The 26,675-nt window shown below is 43.3% G+C and overlaps 1 protein-coding gene across 3 annotated transcripts in view; it reads left to right on the top strand.

Moving 5' to 3' along the window:
- PHF3 (PHD finger protein 3) overlaps positions 1 to 26,675 on the top strand; it is a 2,404,159-nt gene that overhangs the window by 1,802,837 nt on the left and 574,647 nt on the right. The window lies entirely within an intron of this gene.

Here is a 26,675-nt window from a genome sequence, read left to right on the forward strand (position 1 = left end):
GACCCGGCCGGAGGCGAGTCAGATTCTAACGACAGATGCCTCAGACAAAGCTTGGGGAGCTCATCTAAATGGAAAGTGGGTACAAGACACGTGGCCTGCCAGACTTCAACATCTACATATCAACTTGAAGGAGATGTTAGCAGTCCAATTTGCATTAATAGCTTTCAAGGATTTACTTCTTCCAGGGCAGGTGTTGGTTCTAACAGACAACACAACTGTCATGTGGTACATCAACAAGCAAGGGGAACACATTCTTATCCTCTATGCAGACAAGCAATGATTTTGTGGGAGACTGCTCTCAGTTTACAGCTAAATCTTCAGGCAAGGTTTCTGCCGGAGCACAGAACTCCTTAGCAGATGTGTTGAGCAGACAAATTATGGATCCCCACAGTGGAAATTGGATCCTCATGTATTTCAGAAATTGACAGTGTTATGGGGAACTCCAGACATAGATCTGTTCGCTTCTCCACTAAACTACCAGCTGCCAAAGTTTTGCACAAAAGGTTTCATCCCACAGCTTGGAAAGTGGATGCTCTCTCATTCAATTGGAGCAATCTTCATGTGTATGCCTTTCCACCTCTGCCTCTCCTCCCAAAGGTACTCCTGAAGGTCAGACAGGACAAGCCAAAGATGATTTTAATAGCTCCAGATTGGCCTCGACAGCACTGGTACCCATTACTGAGAAGTCTGGTACAGGAGCCTCCATGGCCTTTGCCTTCGATTCCACACCTGCTGTCTCAGGAGAACAGCCATTTACTCAATGTCAAACTTCACTCTCTACATCTAACAGCCTGGCATATTCTGTTTTAAACCCTGGAGGGTCTCAGCTTCCACAGCAAGTTTTGAATGTTATTTTGGAGGCCAGAAGGCCTAGTACAAGGAAAGTGTACGCAGATAAATGGAGGATGTTTTTATTTTGGAGTACAGCAAAGGAATTTGATGTTTCTAAGCCTAATTTAAGTGTGGCTCTTCAATATCTTACTGAGTTACTGGACAAAGGTTTGTCCTTCTCCTCTGTTAAGGTTCATGCTGCAGCAATTTCTGCTCACTATGACTGTGACCCACCATTGTTTTCTCATCCTTTGTTTAAGCAATTCCTTAGAGGGGCAAAGAATATAAGACCCCCACGTAGAGCTCCTACTCCTGCTTGGGATCTCAATTTTGTGTTGTAGAAACTCACTCTACAACCTTTTGAGCCTGCAGCTACTGCCGAGTTGAAATATTTATCATGGAAGACTGCTTTTTTGTTGGCCATTACCTCTGCGAGAAGGGTTTCTGAATTACAGGCCCTTATGGCGGTTGAGCCTTTCTTAATTTTTCATAAGGATAGGGTATCTTTGCGTACTAATCCTTCCTTTATGCCTAAAGTGGTTTCTAGTGTGGCTTTAAACCAGACTATTCATTTGCCTACTTTTTATGCAAACCCCCAAATAAAGGGAAAAGATTTTGCACACTTTGGATATACACAGGCAGTTGCGATATTATTTGAGCAGAACTAAAGGGTTCAGGCAGTCTCAGCAGTTATTTGTTTCATTTGCTTTGGGTTCTCAGGGCAAGCCTGTTTCAAAACAAACTATTTCTAAGTGGATTGGTTTTTGTATTGCTTTCTGTTATTCCCATCATGGTAAGGAGATTCCAGCTGGGATTAGGCCTCATTCCACTAGGGCTACTGCCACTTCTACAGCTTTTTAAGGGGTGGCAACTAAAGATATTTTGGAGGCAGCTACTTGGAGTTCAGTGCATACTTTCTCTAAGCATTACCACCTTCCACTTTACTCTAAATCTAGGGCTGGTTTTGCCACTGCAATTTTACAGGGCATTTTGGCAGCTCCTACTGCTTTATAGTTTTGCCATCCTCCCTTACCTCTGCTTTGGGATTCTACCCATATGTAAGGACTGCAGCAATGTGAGATGAAGAACATAGTACAGTTTTGTACCTACCATAAATGTAGATGTTCGAAGATCGACATTGCTGCAGTCCAATTTACCCTCCCTCCTTCCCCTCTGTAGTTAGAGGCGGTGGTGTGGTTTGGGTTGTAAATATTGTAAATATTGTAAATAGGATTAGTGCAGGGGTGGTTGGTTGGTTTTTTGCTGTCTTTTGGTTTTGGCCTTTCTTTTTAGGGCCTTCTGACATCTGGGGCAAGAAAAGACTGAGGATATGACGTCGGTCATGCGCTTTTGTACCCTGACGTTCTGATGTCAGTTCTGAGCGTCTTGACCGACGTCAGCCTTATACTTTGGTATTCGGGCCGACCGAGGACAGCGGACTACCCATATGTAAGGACTGCAGCAATGTAGATCTTCGAACATCTACATTTATGGTAGGTACAAAACTGTACTTTTTTCCTCCTTCCAGGACTGCTGCCTTTGATTCTGTAATGAGGCATTATTCTTGGCTCCATCTTCAGGCTTTGCATGATGATATTGAAGCCAAACTTTTGGATGCCCCTCTGGATGATAAAAAATGTTTTGGGTATATGCAGCTGAACTGTTCAAGTCCCTCCAGGACAAGGATAAGGCTATGCAGGAACTCAAGCATATTTTTGTCTCACCTGTACCCAAATTTCAGAGGAATTACCCTTCTAAATCTGCCTTTGTCCGTAGGCAGACTCGTCAGCCTCCCAAAGGTAAGAAGGAGTCTAGGTGTTTGCCTCCTGTTATGTCCACTCAGACTCTTACTTCTCAAAGGCCTTCCTTTCAGGACAAACCAGTCTCTATTTTAAATTATGCCTTCTCTTCCACTCAGCCAGGTCCCCTTGTCTGTCTGCCTTTCTCTATCTCTCGCAAATTGGCAGTAAATCACCTCCGACTCTTAGGTGTTGTCTGTCATTTGTCATGGATATTTCTTGATATGAAAATCTCTTCTCCCCTTTTCAAGCATTCTGCAACCTCCTCAAGACCAACTCTCTCTTTTACCAGAGGTTTTTCAGTCCCTTTTTGATCAGGGCACCATTTAACCTGTTCTACCCACCCATGTGTGAAGGGGTTTTTACTCCAGGATGTTTTTGGGGACTTGAGGACCAGTTCTGGACCTCTCTCTACTTGACACTTGTATCAAGGCCATTTTTTACAGGATGCTGTCTTTTCAGACTTTGTTTCCTCTCCTTTTCTCCCAAGCCTTGTTGGTTTCTGTAGACCTCAAAGATGTGTAACTTTGTATATCCATTCACCCGCTGTTCAGAAAATTATCATGTTTCACTGTTTCTTCCTTTCATTTTCTGTTCTTTGCCTTGCCCTTTCGCCTTTCTGCTGCTATAAAGGTATTCACCAAATGCCTTGCTCCTGTCATTGTCTTTTGCAGGTTTCCAGCGATACAGATATTTCCTTATCTAGATAACCTGCTTCTTCAGGTTGCTTCTCCCAGCAGTGTTCTTTTACCACTTGTCTGTTAAAAAGTCTGATGTTGACTCTCAGTCCCAAAAAGTTGGTTGTTAAGGCCTCCCAGGATTATATATTTCTCGTTTGCAGAATTCAGACCATTCCCACATCTTCCTGCTCCCAAGGTTTTGTCTCTGACAACCTTTTTCTAGTCTCTTCTTCCTCTGTCCTCTCTTATGGCCATGGATTTTTTCAGAATTCTGGGTTTTATGGTCTCCAGCATTCCGAAGTCTTCAATAAAGCTAAGTACCCCGTTGGGGAAACTTTTTTTCTTGCTCCAGATCGATGTCAGAAAATGTAAATAATTGTATTTCTTGTGGAAAGCAAATACCTCATAAGGATTTTCATTCTTACTGTATTCCTTGCCTAGGCCCTGATCACAACGTTTCTAGTTGTTGGTTTTGTGCTAGATTTAACCAACACACTATTAAGCATCGGTATGATTTTGCCTTAAACTGTTTTGGACGCTGGTTTAATTATCCAGAAATGTCGTCGGATAGCCATCCGACTACCGGAGTTCACAAAAAACACAAAGAAAAGGAGAGAGATAGACAACCGAGGCCCAAAACCGACGATGAAGCTTCTCCTAAGCCAGTCGCCGGTTCTCAGTGAGGCGATTTCGCAGCCCCTGACGCCCACTACTTTAGAGTCACAGGCATCTACCGACTCTCACGTGGAGTCAGCCATGCCACTGGAAACTCAAGGTATTGAGGCCTCGGATGCTATTCCTTCAGATGGGTCCGGAGCCGCTGAGCAGGCACCGGCTTCTGAGGGTATATTCAGACCTAAACATCTTTATATTAAACCGACTTCAGCTTCAAAGGCAAAGACTAAAGCACCTTCTAAAACAAAGAAACAATCTCAAGAGCCACGTGGTCTGACCTCTATGCCAAAAAAACAGATGCTCAAAATGGCTGAGGACTTGATTACCTTGATCAGGGGTTCCCATCCCCCTCCTGTTAAGAGGCCTAGGCAAGAGACTGACTGTGAATCTTCAGATCAGGTTTCCATTTCTTCTGATTCCTCTTCTTATCAGGCTAATTCTCTACCCCCCCATGAGGATTCTGATGCTGAAGAATCTATACCTTCAGCTTCTCCTCCAGAGGACGATTCTTTTGGGGAAATCTTGCATACCATGAGGGAGCATTTCCACTGGGAGAGCCATGATTTTTCAGAATCTAAAAAGAGGCTCAAGGATTTCCTTTTACTACCTCAACACAGGCCACTAGCCATTCCACCTGTGTTAGACATTGTAGATGATGTGTTTTCGGAGTCTAGACTTACCCCTGACTCCTTACTTCCAGCTCCTATTAAGCCTGACAGATAGTACAGGGTTCCTGACTCTCATAAATTCCTTTTTAAAAACCCTGCTGCAGACCCAGAAACTATTTCTCAGGGTCCCAAAGGAGTTAAGGCTTCCGCTGCAAAAATCCCTACCCCCTCAGACAGAGATTCTAGGACACTGGATAGATGGGGAAAAAAGGTTTACACATCTGCTACCTTGGCTATAACGGCCTTAAACTGTCAGTTTCATATGCTCAAATATCAGCAACATGTCATGGCATTGCTTAAACAGAAAATGTTGTTAAACTCTGAATGTGCAGAAAACAAGGAAATGCAGGATTTATTGCATGCAGCTGAACAAGTTGGAAAGCATACTTTGCAGTGTGGTTTTGATTCTGTGGAGGCCTCCTGCAGGGCCGCAGTTATGGGCTCTGTAATTAGGAGGCATGCTTGGTTAAAGGAACAAAATCTGCCTGATCATGTCAAAGTTAAATTATTAGATGCACCTTTACATCATGATACTTTGTTTGGTGTTAAGGCAGAAGAGGTGTTAAAGAAAATGGAGGACAAGGCTAAATCTATGCAAACGGTCAAAGATTTCTTACAAGTACAGCCGCCTAGGTTTAGTAGACACTGGCCAACAAAGAATTGGTCCTTTCCTGTGTCAGACAGACCTCAAAGGGGCAGATCCAGACGCCCTAGAGGCAGATCCCAGGCGCAAGGTTCATACAGGTCAAAGCAATGGGGTGCTTTTACCTCCAAAGTTGGAGAAGACAAATCACAACCATACAGGAAACAGTCCCTCCTGGCAGCACCCTTAGGGGGAAAATTAGCACTTTTTTCTCAAAGTTGGCACATTATAACCCAGGACAAGTGGGTTCTAAATATCGTGTCACAAGGCTACAAGTTCCATTTCCATACCATGCCAAAGGCAAACGGCTGGCCAGATCTGCCAAAAAAATCAATGGGCAGAGGCACAAAAACAAGTCTCATCCCTCATGGACATGGGGGCCATTCAACAAGTACCAGAGCAAGAGCAGGGACAAGGATTTTACTCAAGACTGTTCTTGGTACCCAGAAAGGACAAGTTCTGGAGGCCAATACTGGACCTATCTATTCTGAACACATTCCTGGATATACCATAATTCAAGATGTTGTCTTTGCAGCAGCTTCGCCCATGCTGGGCAGGAATGCTTGGCTTGAGACTTTAGACCTAGAAGAGGCATACCTGCATGTCCCAATCAGACAAATATGCAGAAGATACCTCAGATTCAAGGCTGGCTCAATGCATTACCAATTCTCTGCAATGCCCTTTGGCTTATCTACTGTGCCCAGGGTCTTTACAAAGTGCCTGGCACCGCTAATTGCATTCTGCAGACAAAGAGTAATATAAATATATCCTTACTTGGACAACGGTCTAATTCAAGCAGAGAACACGGACATTCTTCTACAGCATCTGGCATTTGTGAAAAAAACTTCTAACATGCCTAGGGTACACAGTCAACGAAAATAAATCAAAACTAGTACCCTCTCAAGAGATAATATTCCTGGGTGCAAGCTTAAATACAACTGCCCAGATGGCTTTTCTCATGCCAGACAAAGTTAACCGACTATCTATTTCAAAATGTTGGCAACAAAGGCCCAGTTATCTGCAAGAAACATTCTGCAGGCTTTGGGCTTCATGGCATCCTGCATCCTACTAATTCCATATGCAAGACTGCATATGAGGAAACTTCAGTGGTACCTGAAAAGTGTTTGGACTCAACATTGCCACAGCCTGGAAACTATGATTACTCTCATTCCCTGCCTGCAACAGATGGTGGGCAAAGGCTTGTCACCAAAACAAGGGACAGCCATTCACATTACCCCCAGCCAGGCAGACACTAACAACGGATGCATCAGATTATGCCTGGTGGCCCACATGGCAGGAAGATGCATTCAGGGCACATGGACCTCAAACCAAATGCATCTACATAGCAATCAAGAAGAGATGCTAGCTGTTCAAAATGCCCTGACAGCCTTCAAGGACCTACTTCATCCAGGATAACTACTGATAAAGACAGACAACACCACGGTCATGTGGTATATAAACAAGCAGGGGGGCACACATTCTTACCCCCTTTGCAGACTAGCCATGACTTTGTGGGACACAGCATTGACTTAACAAGTACATCTGCAGGCACAATTCCTGCCAGGAAGAAAAAAAAAATACTCCGGCAGACGAACTAAGCAGAAACCTCATGGATCCCCATGAGTAGCAGCTGGATCCACAAGTCTTCAGCATGATAACAAGGAAATGGGGATGCCCGGACATAGATCTATTTGCCTCCCCTCACAACTACAAACTTAAAAGATTCTGCACAAGGATTTATCACAGACAAGCATGGAAAGTGGACACCCTATATTTCAGCTGGAAAAACCTATCTTTCCCCCTCTGCCTCTCCTCCCTAAGGTTCTCCTAAAGGTCAGACAGGAGAAGTCAAAGATGATACTGATTGCCACAGACTGGCCCCACCAGTACTGTTATCCAATACTAAGGAGCTTGTCTCAGTGCCCAGCTTGGACCTTACCTCAAATACCTCATCTACTGTCCCAGCAAAACAATCAGATCCTGCACAGCCAACTCAGGACTTTAAACCTGGCAGCATGGCGGATAATGTAGTCATACAAAACACACCTCTCAGTAAAGCTGTGATGGATGTCATTTTGGAAGCCAGAAGGCCTAGTACTAGAAAATCTTATGCTGGAAAATGGAAGCGATTCTGTGCTTGGAACCAGGCACAAGGAACAGATAGATCTGTGCCAAAATTTTCCTCAGATTTTGCAATACTTAACTGAGATGCTGGACAAAGGCCTATCTTTTTCATCTATTAAAATTCATGCCTCTGCCGTTTTGGCTCATTACAGTGCAGAGCCACCAATCTTTTCTCATCCCTTATTAAAGTAGTACCTCAGAGGAGCCAAAATTTTAAGGCCTCCGAGGAGATCACCAATGCCTGCATGGGACCTCAACTATGTCTTGGAAAAACTCACCCTGCCTCCTTTTGAGCCAGCTGCTACTGCTGATATAAAGTTTTTATCTCGGAAAACAGCTCTGCTCCTTGCAATAACTTCTGCAAGATGAGTTTCGGAGCTACAGGCACTCATGGCTGTGGAACCTTTTTTCATTTTTTATCCAGACAGGGTCTCCCTGAGGACAAACCCAACATTTATGCCTAAGGTGTTGTCCAGCGTGGCTCTTAACCAAACTATTCATCTGCCAACGTTTTATCCAAATCCACAGAACAAAGGCGAGAGAATTCTGCATTCTTTGGACGTACACAGGCAGCTTAGATTCTAGTTGGACAGAACCAAAGTTTTCAGAAAGACAGAGCAATTACTAGTAGCATATACTGCAGGATCACAAGGAAAGGCTATCTCAAGGCAGACTATTTCAAAGTGGATAGGCCACTGCATTCGTTTCTGCTACTTACACCATGGCAAGCCAGTGCCTAAGGGCATTAGGCTACATTCCACCAGAGCTGCAGCCACTTTAGCAGCCTTTCTCAGGGGAGTACCAACCAAGGACATTTTAGAGGCTGCTACTTGGAGTTCAGTGCACACCTTTACAAAACACTGTCATCTGCCACTCTACTCTAAATCTAGGGTAGGTTTTTCCACTGCAGTTCTGCAGGGTCTCATAGCCGCTCCTAATGCTGTTTAGCTCCAGCCTCCCAACCATAGCTTTGGGACTCTACCCAAATGTAATGACTGCAACAGTGAAACACGAAGAGCATAGTACAGTTGTGTACACTTACCATAAATCTAGATGTTTGAGTGTATTCACTGTTGCAGTCCAGGTTACCCACCCGCCATCCCCCTTTCTTCTGATGGAACCTATCTTTCCTTCTCTGATTTATACAACCTATGTGGTGTATTTGCTTGTAGATGAAGGGAAAGTTTATATTGGTGCATGTATATGCATGTATATATATATATATATATATATATATGTGTGTAAATTTTGGCTACCCTTTCAGGGGGCACCTGACATCTCGGGCAAGACAAACTAAAGAAAATGGCATCGGCTGCATCTTTTATACTCTGACGACCTGACGTCAGGGAAGGGGTGACAGCAGCCGACGCAGGACCAAGGACTTTGGATTTCAGGCCGACTGTGGGCAACCTGCCAGCAGGATTACCCAAATGTAGTGACTGCAACAGTGAATAAACTCGAACATCTACATTTATGGTAAGTGTACACAACTGTACTTTTCTGGACATAGTCCATTGGTGGTGTATTCCTCAAGTCTTTTTGCCTCCCCTCTGCACAGTCCCCTTTTCTCTTCAAGAGTGCCAAGTCCTTTGACTTGGAAAGTGGACACCCTGCCTTTTCCTTGGAAGGGAATGTTTTTGTATACCTTTCTTCTCCTTCCTTTGCTGCCAAGAGTTCTGCACAAGATCAAGCAGGACTCTCCAAAATCTTGATGGTTGACACCCCTTTGGCCCAGACAGCTCTAGTTTCCCCTTCTTTTTCATCTGACCATGGGCACTTACCATAAATTACTTCACCGGGTGGATCTTCCCACACAAGACAAGGGATCTCTTATCCATCCTCACCTGTTTACTCTTCACATGACACTGTTGGTGATAATGTGTTGATCTCCTTTATGCATCACTTTTCTGAAGTTGTGCTTCGGGTTCTGCAGGAGGCCAGGAAACCTACAGTCAGAAAATTATATATGCCTAAATGGGAACAATTTTCTGTCTTTCTTCATCTGTAAAGGCACATTCTGCTAAGGCGGTTGCCTCCTCTGGTGCCTTTTTAAAGGGTTGGGACACCAATTCCTTCCTTGAGGCTGCTACTTGGACTTCTGTTCATACTTTTACTAAGCATTATAAATTGGATGTTATTTCCAGGGCCAGGGCTAACCTGCATAGGTTTGTAGAGGTCTATTCTGTGCCTTCCTCCTCATGTGAATCGGAGTATGTCTTCAGGGGTGATAGGTTCTCGGACTCCTTCATATTTTACACCAGATTCTTGGATGATATTTTCATCCTGTTTAATGGTAATGAAGATGACAGTCAGGTAGTCTTAAACTACTTCAACAACACCACTGAGTTCCTACATTTTACATCTACTTTCAATTGTGACACTATTGCCTACCTGGACATTTGTTTAAACAAAAATTATGTTTTGCACACCTTTACAGCTAAGATATTTAGGAAGAACACGTATTCCAATACTTTCCTGCATTACACCAGCAGTCACCCCTTCCACCAAAAGAGATCTGTCATTAAGGGGCAGTTAGTGAGAGCTTCTATGATGGTCACTTTGGATGAGGAGTTTTTTGATGAGTGTCTGGTTATTAAGAACATGTTCCTCCATAGGGGGTACCCTGTCTCCCTCTTAGACACACTCATCCAAGAGGTAATAGATAAAAGACACAATAAAGTGTATGTACCACTTTTAAGTGTCACATCTATGGCTTTCCCTACAGACCCAAGTTTTAACTTGGAGGGGAATGACAGCTTAAATGTCAATACGGATGTGATTGAATGTACAGGCCGGTTGGACACTAATTTGTCTGCGAATTTTATAACCACACTCAGTACATATAGTAAACACTGTTTATCTATTTTGAGAAAAAAACTGGGACTTATTTAAGATGTAACACACAAAGCTTTCAGGTTCAACACCCTTTCTCAATGCTTCATACAGGTCCATTAAAAACAATTCTTTAAATAAGAGCCTAATACAATCACATGACTAGCAGCCCAAAAGTCATATGATCAGAAATACATTCTCAACAAGTAAAAATACATATATAAATACATATAAAGATTCATATATAAGAAATCTCATAACAAAATTTCAAATAAAATTTCAAACAATTATAAAAATATCAAATAAAATTTCAAACAATTATAAAAATATATACATACATGTTTTCTTAAAAAACTTTTAAGACATTAAATTCAGCATGTTATTTCAGTTTTGTACGCTGTATTCTAAGTAGTATTGGCTTCAAGGAAACAGCAGAATTCAGGCCAGGTAGAACATCAGCTGACAATGTAATAATCCACTCAAACTCTCTTATTTCAAGTGAATTCCCTAAATCTCCACCTCTATCAGATGCATAAATATTATCAATGACCCTAAATTTAAAACTATGATTCAAGCCAAAGGCTTTTATATGTTTAAATAAAGCATTATTCTCACATTCTCTTCTTATCTCAGACTTGTGTTCTATTATACGTTCTTTCAATTTTCTAGTTGTTTTCCCTACATAAAAAGAGGAACAAGCAGTGCAGGTCGCTAGGTAAACAACATTACTAGTTGCACAAGTAGCTGATAAATGAAATACAAAGATCCTATTTGTTGATGGATGTGTGAAGGAACTATTACTAAGTGTATTATTAATATCATTAGGCATAATGTCACCACAACAACTACAGTTGTAGCAACAAAACGTACCCTTCCTTGCCAAACTAGATGGTCTTTCTATATCACTTCCAAAATCTTTATAACATAACATATTTTTTAAGGTTTTCATATTTCTATACGCAAATTGTGGCTTGTTACCTATAATTATCTTAATATGTCAGGCACTGGCCTGCTAGGAACTGGTCCTTTCCAGTCCCTTTTGGGAAAAAGTAATAAGATAACTGTGTAGCTGCATACATTATGTACTATGCTTCTAGCAGGTTATAATGTAAAAATCAGAGAGGACAAAGCAAAGAGCTTTAGTGCTAGAATATTATAACAAAACAGTGTGAAATGCAGGTAATTATACAATAAAGAAGGACAAGTGATGAACGAGTAATTATGTAAAATATGCAACTAGAGTATAGAAGAAAGAACATCTTCTGTAAAGAGAATTTATAGAGACAGAGGATAGTATGGCTAGAGAGAGAAACTTTGTGTAATAGTAAAGAACTTTGTTTACTAGAAAAGAAAATGTATTTGTTCTTGAGTAGTATAAAAGGTGGTATTTATAAGTTAAGAATATAAAATAGTACATATGTAGTCAATAATGGCAGAAACTTAGGTAAATCTATTGGCTAGATGCCTAGTCTGGTTTAGAACAGGGGCACAGCCAGTGTGTTGTTAGGTAAAGTTTCAGTTTGTTTTTGAAAAGTGAGGGAGAGGGGAGAGAGGAAAGATCACTGGGGAGAAGATTCCAAGTTTTTCCAATAGCATTAGAAAAGAGAGAATCCCCAGCCTTGTTATTGGGTTTAGAGGTATGTACAAGGATGTACCCTGTAATACCTATCCGGTTTAACAGGAGCAGGAGGCAGAGAATCAGGATTAAGTGAAGCCTCTGCAAACACATCTTCCACAACATCCAGAACAGGGGGTATAGCCAAGGGCCTATGTTGGGGTAAAAGCAAAAATTCCCTAAGCCTTTTCCGGGAATCAGAGAAGTCCTGACCATCCCACTTAAAATGTTCCCTCATAGAATGAAGTGTCTCTGAAAAAGAAAAATCCTCTGGAGGGGAAGCAGAAGGAGTAGAATCATCTGCATTAGAATCAGAATAAGGAGAGTACTCCTGCAAGTCTTCAGCCGAAGACTCTGAAACATCCGAAGCCTGCTCAAAACTTCCCAACTCTGGCTCCACCCTAGGCCTCTTATCAGGAGGGGGCAAAGAACCTCTAATCAGAGTAATCAAATCTTCTGCCATTTTAAGCATGTGCTTCTTGGGCACAGACCCTGCTGAACTAGGAGTGACACCAACAGAAGCTAAACCTGGCCTGCCTCTGGGAGAAGCCTTGGAAACAGAAGGAGAGGGCCTAACCACCCTAGGAAGGGAGGGGAGTATAGTAACCTGAGAAGCCCCTTCAGCCTGACCTGCCTCCTGAGAGGCTACATCCTGCAATATCAAAGTCTCTCCCTGAGACTCCAGAGAAGTCTCCGTCGGAACCACCGGTTCCACTGAAGCCTCTAAAGAAACGGACGGACGACTCATCTTGCCTGGGCTTAACTGTTTTGTCTTTGCGCTTCTTCGCAGAAGCGGGCGTCGGAGAGTCCGATGGCATATTATAATTGCACCGCTTCCCGAAGACCAGCCTAGCACAATCCAACCTTCGCTTAATAGTGCGCTTATTGAACCTAGCACAAAAGCGACACCCAACAACGTCGTGCTCAGGCCCCAAACAAGGAATACACAAAGAATGATAATCCCTATGCGGTATCTGTTTCCCACAAGAAATACAGTTATTCACTTTTTCTGACATCCGGTAAAACACTGAGGCAAGAAAAAAAACAAAATATTCCCCAACGGGGTACTTAGCCAACTTGGATTCGGTCTGAAACTCCGAACTCGAAAAATTTCAGAACGCCAAACGGCACTTGCAACGCTGCTTCTGCATCGGACCATGCTGCAAAAAAGACTGAGGATATGATGTCGGTCATGCGCATTTGTACCCTGACGTCCTGATGTCAGTTTTAAGCGCCTTGACTGACGTCAGCCTAATACTTTGGTATTCGGGCCGACCGAGGACAGCGGACTACCCATATGTAAGGACTGCAGCAATGTGAGATGAAGAACATCTACATTTATGGTAGGTACAAAACTGTACTTTTTTGTGAGAGGAACGTAGGGATTTCAGATTTATATATGGTGTGATGATGGTGGATAGCATAGGAGTAGTGGACGGTTTATAAAGGGTTTTATGGGCAATGGTTAGTTGGTATTTAATCACGTTTTGTAGTTCCAGCCATCCAAGCTGTTTTATATTTATGCAATGGTGGGTTCTGTAGGGGTTACCTGTAGCAAACCTAGCAATATTGTTATAGGACGTTTCCAGTTTGTTATGGTTCTTTTTTGAAAGGTTAGTAAAAATTGGTGATGCATAGAGGAGAGTAGAGATTAGATGAGTGTGCGCTATTGTTGTTCTAGCAGTGGGGGAGAGGAGTCTAATCCTATATAGGGAGCCTAGTTTTTTGTTGACAGTTTTTATTGTATTATTGATATGGGTGTCAAAATTCAGGTTGTTATCTATGATAATGCCCAGAAGTTTGGTGGTTGGGTCTGGTGCTATAATGGTACCATTGGTGGATGTAATTGAGAAATCCAATGGAGAGGAATTATGAGTTGGAGTAAAGAGGAGGAGTTTAGTTTTATTAGGGTTCAAAAGAAGGCAACACTGTGTAAACCATTATTCAATGAAATGCTCATGAACATGGGGGCTATTCAGCCAGTACCAGAAGAGGAAAAGGGACAATGTTTCTATTGAAGACTTTTCCTGGTACCCAGAAAAGACAAATCATGGCGTCCAATTCTGGACTTATCCACTCTAAACACATTTCTGGACATTTCAAAATTCAAGATGCTGACTCTTCAACAGTTACTACCTATGCTAGACAAAGATGCCTGGTTGGTAACTCCAGACTTAAAAGAGGCTTACCTGCATATCCCAATCAGGGAATCTTGCAGAAGATACCTCCGCTTCAAAGCAGGCTACTTGCATTACCAGTTCTCTGCACTGCCCTTTGGCTTATCTACTACGTCCAGGGTCTTCACAAAGTGCCTGGCTCCAGTAATTGCATTTTGCAGGCAGAGAAGTGTTCAAATATATCCATACCTGGATGATTGTCTAATTCAGGCAGAAAACAAGGACATTCTTCTAAAGCGTTTGGCGTTTGTAAAAAGGGTTCTAACTTGTCTAGGGTACACCATAAACGAAAAGAAATCACAACTGGTATCCTCTCAAAAAATTACATTCCTGGGTGCAAGCTTGAATACAACTGCCCAGATGACTTACCTTATGCCAGAAAAACAAATTCAATTGGTGACTTACTTTAAACTGGTGGCCACAAAAACCCTGCTATCTGCAAGACAAATTCTACAAGCCTTGGGGTTCATGGTCTCCTGCATTCTTCTAATTCCATATGCAAGACTGCATATGAGGAAACTTCAGTGGTACTTAAAAAGTTTATGGAGTCAACATTGTTACAGCCTGGAAACAATGATTCCTATCATACCTTGCCTGCAACTAGAGTTCCTATGGTGGGCAGATGCCTGCCACCAAAACAAGGGACTGCCATTCACTCCACACCCTTCTGCCCAAACCCTAACTACAGATGCATCAGACTATGCTTGGGGGGGGCTCATCTGGCAGGTAAGTGCATTCAGGGCAAATGGAGCCCAAATCAAATGCACCTTCATATCAGTCAGAAAGAGATGCTAGCCTTCAAGGACTACCTTCATCCAGGACAATTAATGATAAAGACAGACAACACCACAGTTATGTGGTACATAAACAAGCAAGAGGGGTACACATTCCTACCCCCTTTGCAGACTAGCCATGGCATTGTGGAACACAGCCTTGACCTACCAAATACAACTACAAGCTCAATTCCTGCCGGGAAAGCTTAATACTCTGGCAGACGAACTAAGCAGAAATCTTATGGACCCACACAAATGGAAACTGGAACCACGAATTTTCAACATGTTGACATGCAAATGGGGTGCCAGACATAGCTTTTTTTGCGTCACCCCAGAACTATCAGTTGGACAAATGCTGCACAAAAATTCATCACAAAAAAGCCTGGAAAGTGGATGCTGTATCAGTCTGTGCTTTTCCCCCTCTGCCTCTGCTCTCCAAAGTTCTACTAAAAGTCAGACAGGACAAACCAAAAATGATTCTGATTGCTCCAGACTGGCCGCGCCAACACTTGTACCCACTCCTGCTCAATGTGTCACACCTTCCTCCATGGCACCTGCCTCAGACACTTTACCTACTGTCTCAGCAGAACTGCCAAATTCTGCACACTCGGCTCCAAACTTTGAATCTTACAGCATGGCTAATCATCTAATTTCACCATTGGCATCCCTCAGCAAACCTGTGATGAATGTCATTTTGGAGGCTAGAAGGCCTAGTACTAGAAAATCTTATGCTGACAAATGGAAAAGATTCTGTGCCTGGAACCAAGCACAAGGAATAAGCACAGCATTGCCCAGTATTCCTCAGATTCTGCAATATTTAACTGAGGTGCTTCACAAGGGCCTATATTTTTCTTCCATAAAATCCACGCCTCTGCCATTTCAGCTTATTGCAACACAGAACCTCCCCTCTTCTCTCAACCTCTGCTAAAGCAGTATTTCAGAGGGGCCAAAAACTTAAGTCTTCCCAGGAGAGCGCCAACCCCTGCATGGGACCTCAATTTTGTTTTGGAAAAACTCACTCTCCCTCCTTTTGAGCCAGCTGCTACTGCAGACCTAAAATTTCTCTCCTGGAAAACAGCTTTCCTTTTAGCAGTCACTTCAGCCAGAAGGATTTTTGAATTACAGGCTCTTATGGCAGTGGAGCCTTTCATTATTTTTCATGCGGACAGAGTGTCTCTCAGGACCAATCCATCTTTCATGCCTAAGGTGGTATCTAGTGTGGCTCTTAATCAGACTATTCATCTGCCAACTTTCTCTCCCAATCCACAGAACAAGGGTGAGCGGATTCTGCCTTCATTGGATGTACACAGACAACTTAGATTTTACTTAAACAGGACAAAATCTCTAAGAAAATCTGAACAACTATTGGTGGCATTTGCTGCAGGGGCAGAGGGAAACTCCTTATTTCAAAGCAGACTATTTCCAAATGGATAAGCCATTGTATTCGTTTCTGCTATATGCACCATGGTAAAACTATCCCCAAGGGGATCAGATCTCATTCCACCAGGGCTGCATATACTTCTGCAGCCTTTCTCAGAGGGGTTCCTACCAGAGACATTCTAGAAGCTGCTACCTGGAGCTCAGTTCATACGTTCACCAAACATTACCATTTACCTCTCTTCTCTAAATCCAGAGCTGGCTTTGCCACTGCTGTCCTGCAAGGCCTTATAGCTGCTCCTAATGCTGTATAAATCCATCTACCCAAATGTAATGACTGCAACAGTGAAACACGAAGATCATAGTACAGTTGTGTAGACTTACCATAAATGTAGATGTTCGAGTGTATTCACTGTTGCAGTCCTGGTTACCCACCCTCCAGTCCCGTATTTGCTTTTGTTTGGAGGTATATTTTTTGTGTTTTAAAGTATATACATATACACACACACATACACACATATCTATATATATATATATATATATATATATATATATATATATATATATATATATATATTTGGGGGGCACCTGACATCTGGGGTAAGAAAAACTAATGTAATGGCATTGGCTGCATGTTTTATACCCCTGACGACCTGACATCATGGAAGAAGGGACAGCAACCGACGCAGGACCCAAGACTTTGTTAATCAGGCTGACTGAGGGCAACCTGCCGGCGGATTATCCAAATGTAATGACTGCAACAGTGAATACACTCGAACATCTACATTTATGGTAACGACAAACTACCTCAACTTTCCTCTTTCCTTCACCTTGCCGGTGACATGCACCCTAATCCTTGTCCCAACTCTTCTCAAACATATCTTCACATCTCCAACAATAAATCCGCTAATAAAAACCTCAAATTCCTCACTATCAATGCCCAAAGCCTACTAAATAAAATTACCGTCTTTCATTCCTGGCTCAATCACAACCAACCAGATATGTTAGCTATCTCTGAAACCTGGTTAACACCTCATATAAATAATTCTGAATTCCTTCCACCCGGATTTCACTCTCTTCGATCTGACCGCCCAACTAAAAGAGGTGGTGGTGTAGCTTTAGTCTACTCCAATTACTTATCTATCACTCCATATCCCAACCATATCCCCTCCTTCTCAAGTGCTGAACTTGTCATCAGCCTTCTAAAACTTAACATCCATAAAAGTATCTGTATCATCTCCCTCTACATTCCACCTGGCAACAACACCAACACCTTAAAAGATATTCTCTCCTGGACTTCCTCCAACATCAAACTAGAAACCTTCATCCTAGGAGATGTAAATATTGACTGGGGAAAAATCAGTAACCCCAGTCCTTCATTAACAATTAACCTATTCACCTTTACTCAACTTACCACCTCCATTACTAGACCTAACAAAACACACACCCCTGGCTCCATACTCGACTGGATCCTAGTAACTCATCCCAACAAAACTATAACTTCAGGAGTCATTCCTGACTCTCTAGGAGACCACCTCCCTGCCTTCATCATTCGAGTTACTCCGTCTTCCTCTCACTTCCATCAATATATTTCTACTCACAACTTACTAACTTTAACCCCACTACTTTCATTTATTCTCTCAAACTAACCCACTGGAACTCCCTAAAAATTCTACCACTAGACACAGCCATTGTCTACTTTAACTCAACATTCCTAACAATCTTTAACTCCCTAGCCCCAATAAGAAATAAACGAGTCAAAACTAAAACCTCTCACTGGCTCACCAAAGATACAAAAAACACCATGCTACAAAGAGATAAAACCTGGAAAACTTACCTCCGCAACAATCAACCTGAGACTTTATTAAAATATAAACAGTTGAGAAACCTAGCCAAAAACATGTCATTAGGGATAAAAAATCATACTACCTAAAACTACAAGAAAATCTTGCTCAAAATCCTAAGCAATTCTGGAACCCTATTAATTCCCTCGTGAGGCCTGGAACAAAAAACAATCCCTGCACTGACACTAGCAAATCCGACTCAGAAATTGCCACACTATTCAACTCGTTCTTTACCTCTTCAATAGCTGAGCTCACTAAGACCTTCACCAACAACAATCCCTCTCCCCTCCCTGCCCAATCCTCCCCTCTCTCCCCTCCCTACCCTAATTTTGAACTTAAACCTGTCTCTACCAACCTAATAAAAAAACTCCTCTATAAACTAAAGCCTTGCTCTAATGCCCCTGATGGCATTCCTTCCTCCTTCCTAAAAATAGCCTCAGATGCTATTGCTCTGCCTATCAGCATCCTGATCAATAGAGCTATACTCAAGTCTTATGTTCCCAAACTTTGGCGAACTGCTTATATTTTGCCTCTCCACAAGGGAGGCAAAAATAACAATGTATCTACTTTTCGGCCCATAGCCATCCTCTCCCCTATCTCCAAAATTCTTGAAAAATGCACCCATCTACAGCTCTTACCATTCCTTACCAAATATCAATTGCTTTCCCCCACCCAACATGGCTTCCGCCCAGGACACAGTACTAACTCCGCCTTTCTCTCCTTTTTACATATCATCAATTCATAGGCTCATAGGTTCATACTAGGCTATCTGCCCTAGGGCATTTATAAGCCTAGCCAGAGTGTGTTTGGCTTTCGCCACCCATTTTAAATTAATTTTGCTATGCCCTTTTTCGAGGTTAGTATACTGTGCCTCTGTCTAACAGTGACACAGAAGTGATACCCGGGGTAAACCTACTATCTCCCATCCACTCATCAAGATTCTTCTTGGAGAGAGTCAATGAGGGACTCTGCCTAACCTGAACTGGGATTTTATTCCAGAGTGAAGGGAGCCTCTGGGTTATGAATCTGTCCCTCCAGCATGTCCTATTTATTTCAGTGCTGAGGTTCAAGTCTCTTGAGCGAGTAGCTCGATGGGATTTGGATTTTCTGAGGTGCGGCATGTCCATTAATTCCGGGTTGGACATGGCTTTATACGTCAGGCACAGATCGCCTCTGAGCAGGCAGTATGCCACTGAGTAGGGCTGGAGTTTCTTTAACTGGGCAGCATATGGCATCTGTTTGAGCCCTTTGATCCTCTTGGTGAGGTACATGTTCTTCGTTTTCCATTGCTGCAGTCCTTACTATTGGGTATAGTCCGCGTCCAGTCGGCCCGAATACCAGAGTATAAGGCTGACGTCGGTCAGGGCGCATTAGACTGACGTCAGTACGTCAGGGTACTAATGCGCATGACCGACGTCATATCCTCAGTCTTTTTTGCCGCATGGTCCGATGCAGAAGCAGTTTTGCGAGTGCAGGTTGGCGTTCTGAAATATTTCCGAAACCGGAGTTTCAGACCGAAACAGAGTTGGCTAAGTACCCGTTGGGGAACATTTTGGTTTTTCTTGCCTCAGTATTTTACGGATGTCAGAAAAAGTGAATAACTGTATTTCTTGTGGGAAACAGATACCTCATAGGGATTACCATACCTTGTGTATACCTTGTTTAGAGCCTGAGCACGGCATTGTTGGTTGCCGCTCTTGTCCTAGGTTTAACAAACGCACTATTAAGAGGAGGTTAGACTGTGCCAGGTTAGTGTTTGGGAAGCGTTGCAATTATAAAATGCCGTCGGATGTTCCGACGCCCGCTTCGTCCAAGAAGCGCAAGGACAAAACAGTGAAGCCTAGGGTTGATGAACCGGCAGTCCCGGACGTCGGTTCTTTAGAAGGCTCAGTGGAGCCAGAGGTTTTGCCTGGAGTTTCCATGGAGTCTCAGGCAGAAACTTTACTGTTACAGGATGTTTCTTCTCAGGAGGTAGGCCAGGCTGAGGGGGCTTCTCAGGTAACTGTTCTTCCCTCTCTTCCCAAGGTAGTTAGAGCCTCTCCTTCTGTTGCCAAAACTTCTTTGAGAGGTAGGCCTAGTTCAGCTTCAGTGGGGGCTTCTCCTAGCATTTCGGGTTCTGTACCTAAGAAACATATGCTTAAAATGGCAGAAGATTTGATTACTATGATTAGAGGTTCTATGCCCCCGCCTGATAAGAGGCCTAGGGTGGAACCGGAGTTTGATAGTTTTGAACAGTGTTCAGAGGCTTCAGAGTCTTCTGCGGAAGACTTGCAGGAGTATCCTACTTATTCTGATTCTGATGTGGATGATTCCACTCCTACAGCTTCTCCTCCTGAGGATTTCTCATTTTCAGAGACTCTGCATTCCATGAGGGAGCACTTTAAATGGGAAGGCCAGGATTACTCTGATTCAGGAAAAGGCTTAGGGAATTCTTGTTTTACCCCAGCATAGGCCCTTAGCTATTCCTCCTGTGTTGAATGTGGTGGAAGATGTTTTGCAGAGGCTTCCCTGAATCCTGACTCTTTGCCTCCTGCTCCTGTTAAGCCTGATAGGTATTATCGGGTGCCCGAAGCTCATAAGTATTTGTTTAAGAGTCCTAGGGCGGACCCAGAAACTATTTCTCAAGGGCCTAAAGGTGTTAAGGCTTCTGTGGTTAAAAATCCTGTTCCCACTGATAAAGAGGCAAGGGCCTTGGATAGGTGGGGAAAGAAAGTGTATACTTCTTCCACTCTAGCCATGAGGCGTTGAATTGTCAGTTTCACATGCTAAAATATCAGAATTATCTCCTTTCACAATTAAAATCTAAGGTGGATGCTTTGGCGGAAGGTATTGAGTGTAAAGAGTTGCTGGACTTGGTTCATGTGTCTGAGCAAGTGGGTAAGCATTCTTTGCAATGTGGTTTTGATGTTGTACAGGCCTCCTCGAGGGTGGCTGCTACTAGTTCTGTTCTTCGCAGGCATGCCTGGTTGAAGGATCAGAATTTAGCTGAGCATGTTAAGACAAGGATTTTGGATGCTCCTTTACAGTCTGATGTGTTGTTTGGATCGCCTGTGGAAGCAGTTTTAAAGAAAATGGAGGACAAAGCTAAGTCTATGCAAACTGTTAAAGATTTTTGCAGGTGCAGCCACCGAAGTTTAGGAGAAATTGGCCTGCTAAGGGGTGGACATATCCTGCTTATGTTCCCCAGTCTAGGGGTAGGTCTAGGCGTGATAGGGGCGGGGCTCAAGGTTCTTTTAGGCCTAGAACAGGAGTTCACCTGCTCAGACTTCTGGTGAGGGCAGGGGTCAGTCCTTTCGTAAACAGACCCAATGACCTGTCTTTTCAGCTGCCAGTAGATTCTCGTCTGGCAGCTCCTTTGGGAGGAAGACTGTCTCTTTTCAAAGAAAATTGGGATTTAATTACTCAAGACAAATGGGTGTTGGATATCATTCACCACGGTTACAGATTTTATTTCCATACAATGCCCCTTTCAAAGGCATGCCAGGCGTTCCTCCTCCACAAAGAAAGGAGGCTCACAAGCAAGTTTCTCAGTTACTCCAGATGGGGCCATTCAGCCAGTCCCTGTATCAGAAAGGGGCCTAGGATTTTATTCTCGCCTGTTCCTAGTACCAAAGAAGGGGAACACGTGGAGACCAATTTTGGATTTATCTCTCCTCAACACTTTTCTGGACATTCCCAAGTTCAAGATGTTGACGTTACAACAGCTTTTACCTCTGCTGGGCAAAGATCACTGGATGGTAACTTTAGATCTCAAGGAAGCTTACCTTCATGTGCCTATAAGGCTAAGTTGCAGGAAGTATCTGCGGTTTCGAGCTGGAAATTCTCATTATCAGTTCTCTGCATTGCCCTTTGGCTTATCTACTGCGCCCAGAGTATTCTCAAAGGTTCTGGCTCCAGTGATAGCTTACTTCAGGCTTCAAGGAATTCAAATCTATCCTTACTTGGGCGGCCGCCTGATTCTGGCTCAAGCACAGGAAGACCTTCTGCAGGATCTGGAATATGTTATAGCAGTGCTAAGATGCCTAGGGTATTCTGTGAGTGAAATAAAGTCCAGTCTAGTACCCTCTCAAGACATGTGCTTTCTGGGTGTGAGACTGAATACAGCAGCCCAGATGGCCTTTTAACCCCGGACAAACAAAAGAGTCTGTCACTTTACTTCCATCAACTATCTCATCAGTCCGTGCTGACTGCAAGGACAGTCCTTCAAGCATTAGGGTTCATGGCATCTTGTATTCTGGTGCTTCCCAATGCCAAACTGCATATGAGGAAGCTACAATGGTATCTCAAAATGTATGGACACAGCACTGCCAGGATTTGGACACTGTCATTCAAATAATACCTTGCCTTCAAAAGAATTCTTGTGGTGGGCTCAGGAATGTCACCTAAACAAGGGACTCTCTGTGACCCGGCCAGAGGCAAGTCAGATTTTAACGACAGATGCCTCGGACATTGCTTGGGAGCTCATCTAAATGGAAAGTGGATACAAGACAAGTGGCCTGCCAGACTACAGCATCTACATATCAACATGAAGGAGATGTTAGCAGTCCAGTTTGCATTAATGGCTTTCAAGGAGTTACTTCTTCCAGGGCAGGTGTTGATTCTAACAGACAACACAACTGTCATGTGGTACATCAACAAGCAAGGGGAACACATTCTTATCCTCTATGCAGGCAAGCAATGATTTTATGGGAGACTGCGCTAAGCTTGCAACTAACTCTTCAGGCAAGGTTTCTGCCAGGAGCACAGAACTCCTTAGCAGATGTGTTAAGCAGACAAATCATGGATCCCCACAGTGGAAACTGGATCTTCATGTATTTCAGAAATTGACAGTGTCATGGGGAACTCCAGACATAGATCTGTTCGCTTCTCCACTAAACCACCAGCTGCCAAAGTATTGCACAAAGGGGTTTCATCACACAGCTTGGAAAGTGGATGCTCTGTCTTTCAGTTGGAAAAACCTTCATGTGTATGCCTTTCCACCTCTGCCTCTTCTTCCAAAGGTACTATTAAAGGTCAGACAAGACAGGCCAAGGATGATTTTGATAGCTCCAGATTGGCCTCGGCAACACTGGTACCCACTACTACGGAGTCTGGTAAAGAAGCCTCCATGGCCTTTACCTCTGATTCCTCATCTGTTATCTCAGAAGGGCGGTCATCTGCTCAATGTCAAGCTTCACTCTCTTCATCTAACAGCCTGGCATATTCTGTGTTGAAACACAGCAGGTCTCAACTTCCTCAACAAGTTTTAAATGTGATTATGGAAGCTAGAAGACCTAGTACAAGGAGAGTGTGCATGAAAAATGGAAGAGATTTTTATTTTGGAGTACAGCAAAGAATTTGGAGATTTCTGAGCCTAATTTGAGTGTGGCTCTTCAATATCTTACTGAGTTATTGGACAAAGGTTTGTCCTTCTCTTCCATTAAGATTCATGCTGCAGCAATTTCAGCTCACTATGATTGTGACCCACCTTTGTTTTCGCATCCTTTGTTCAAGCAGTTTCTTAGAGGGGCAAAGAATATAAGACCCCCGTAGAGCTCCTACTCCTGCTTGGGATCTCAATTTTGTGTTGGAAAAACTTACTCTACAACCTTTTGAGCCTGCAGCTACTGCTGAATTGAAATACTTGTCATGGAAGACTGCTTTTCTGTTGGCTATTACTTCTGCAAGAAGGGTGTCTGAGTTGCAGGCCCTTATGGCAGTAGAGCCCTTTTTGATTTTCCATAAGGATAGGGTATCATTACGTACTAATCCTTCCTTTATGCCTAAGGTGGTTTCTAGTGTGGCTTTAAACCAAACTATTCATTTGCCTACGTTTTATGCAGACCCTCAAAATAAAGGGGAAAAGATTTTGCACACTTTAGATGTACACAGGCAATTGCGTTATTATTTAAGCAGGACTAAGGATTTTAGGCAGTCTCAGCAGTTGTTTGTTTCTTTTGCTTTGAGTTCACAGGGCAAGCCTGTGTCAAAACAAACTATTTCTAGGTGGATTGGCTTTTGCATTGCATTTTGTTATTCCCATCATGGCAAGGAGATTCCAGCTGGGATTAGGCCTCATTCCACTAGGGCTACTGCCACTTCAACAGCATTTCTAAGGGGTGGCAACTAAGGATATTTTGGAAGCAGCTACTTGGAGTTCAGTGCATACTTTCTCTAAGCATTATCACCTTCCTATCTACTCTAAGTCTAGGGCTGGTTTTGCCACAGCTGTTTTGCAAGGCATGTTGTCAGCTCCTACTTCTTTATGATTTGCCAGCCTCCCTTACCTCTGCTTTGGGATTCTACCCAATAGTAAGGACTGCAGCAATGGAAAGCGAAGAACATAGTACAGTTTTGTACCTACCATAAATGTAGATGTTCGAGGATTCCATTGCTGCAGTCCAATTACCCTCCCTCCTTCCCTCTGTGTTTAGGGGTGGTTGTGTAGGTGAGTTTACATGCTTATATTTTTGTATATATTCTTGTATATATTGTACATGTTTTGGTGCAGGTATTTTGGGACTTGTCTTTTTAGGGTCTTCTGACATCTGGGGCAAGAAAAGACTGAGGATATGACGTCGGTCATGCGCATTAGTACCCTGACGTACTGACGTCAGTCTAATGCGCCCTGACCGACGTCGGCCTTATACTCTGGTATTCGGGCCGACTGGACGCGGACTATACCCAATAGTAAGGACTGCAGCAATGGAATCCTCGAACATCTACATTTATGGTAGGTACAAAACTGTACTTTTTGGGGTCTTTCCAGTTGCTGCAGGTGTCTGGTAAGGTACATCCCAAAAGGGGCATTGTACTCAATTATGGGCCTGATGAGGGATGAGTAAAGAGGCACGATGACCTCCCCTGATCTAGATGTGAATCCCTTCATGATTAGGTGGGCTATATAAAATGTTTTTCTAACCACTTTGGCCACGTGGTTGTCAAATGAGAGATTGCTATCAACTTGGATCTCCGGGTCCCTAATTACTTCTTCCGTACTTAATGGATTACCACCTATGTGGTAATTTGTGGGCACTTTGTTTTTGCCAAAGGGGATGACTATACACTTTTTGGCGTTTAGCTTGAGGCCATGGCTCTGGCACCAGTTGTCTGTTTCTATGAGGCCCTTTTGTAGGATGCTTGTGTCGGCTGGAGAGTCGATTATGGCGCCCAGTTTGCAGTCATCTGCGAACTTGATCAGCCACAGTTTTTCCATGTTAGCCTGTACCTCCGAGAAATATATACCAAACAAGAGAGGTCCCAGGACTGAGCCTTGTGGGATGCCACTTGTAACTGGTTTGGAGTCTGACATGGCTCCAGCAATTCTAACCATGTGGGTTCTGTCCTTGAGCCAGTTTGCAACCCATCTAGTGACATAGGGGTTTATATTTAAGGTGGTGAGCTTATCTATAATGCCCGAGTGGGGTATTGTATCGAAGGCTTTTGCAAGGTCCAGGTAGGCTGTGTGGACCACCTTCCTCTCGTCAGTGGCCTTGGTGACTGTTTCAAAGAAATCGACCAGGTTTAAGAGGCAGGATCTGCCCTTAACAAAGCCGAACTGGGTAGGATCCAGTGTCTGTAGGTCCCAAATATCTTTATTTATGAGGTCCATGATGATCCTTTCCATAGCTTTGCAGACCAAGCTAGTCAAGCTTATGGGATGATAGTTTCCAGGATCCGTTGATGCACCACCTTTGTGGAGAGGGACCACTGTTGCTGTACGCCACTCTTTGGGTACATATTCTGTAGTAAGGCTGAGATTGAACAGTAGTTTTATGTTTGGGTTTAGTTCTTCTTGGAGTTCATGTAGGACGCAGCCCGGAACACTGTCTGGTCCCATTGATGCTGTGTTTTTTTGCTTTAGAGAGGGCGGCTCTTACCTGAGCATCTGAGATGTCAGGGGGGCAGCACTCTGCTGGAATAGATATTTGCCCTTTTGGTGGAGAAGGGGGGGAGAAGTTTGCACTGAACCTGTCAGCTAGGATGTTGGCAATGTCTGTGGGTTCAGTGTATTTTTTGTCATTTTGGACTAATTCTGAGCATATCTGGGAATTCCCACCCAGGTTCCTAACATAACTAAAGAAAGCCTTGTGATTATCCTTAGTGTCCTGTGCAATTTTTCTCTCGAAGCTGACGATTTTATGAGTGCCCGTACGTTTTTGCTAATACTGATCAGAGATGCCTTCCCTTTTTGGGATTTTGCTCTATCATGTAGTAGCTTCCTCCTTCTATTGTATAGTTTGTTTATGGCTGAGGTCCACCAGACAGGACGCTTAAGTTTGGAGAATTGGGTCTTGGTTTTATTTGGGATTGCATGATCCATGCATTCCTGAAGGTGTTCATAGAATGCGTTTATAAAGGATTCTGCGGTCTGGACCATATTTTCCTCAGGCCTGGGGGCTTTGAAGGATTCCACCTCGGTTTTGAGGAGTGTGAAATTTGCTTTAGAGAAGTTTTTCACTGTGGTTTTCTGGGCAGGGGCTGGGGTCGGGATGTGACTATCTAGTGAGATTAGTTTATGGTCTGATCTTACCAGTGAGGGATACACTTCTGGTCTGGAGCATAGAGTCCCCATGTTGGTGATGATCAGGTCCAGTATGTTTTCCCCTCTTGTGGGAGTGGCAACAAGTTGTTCCATAGCATTTGAGTTTATAAATT

Source organism: Protopterus annectens, chromosome 2.part2, assembly GCF_019279795.1.
Source record: "Protopterus annectens isolate FY-2018-M chromosome 2.part2, PAN1.0, whole genome shotgun sequence".
Taxonomy (NCBI): Eukaryota; Metazoa; Chordata; order Ceratodontiformes; family Protopteridae; genus Protopterus; species Protopterus annectens.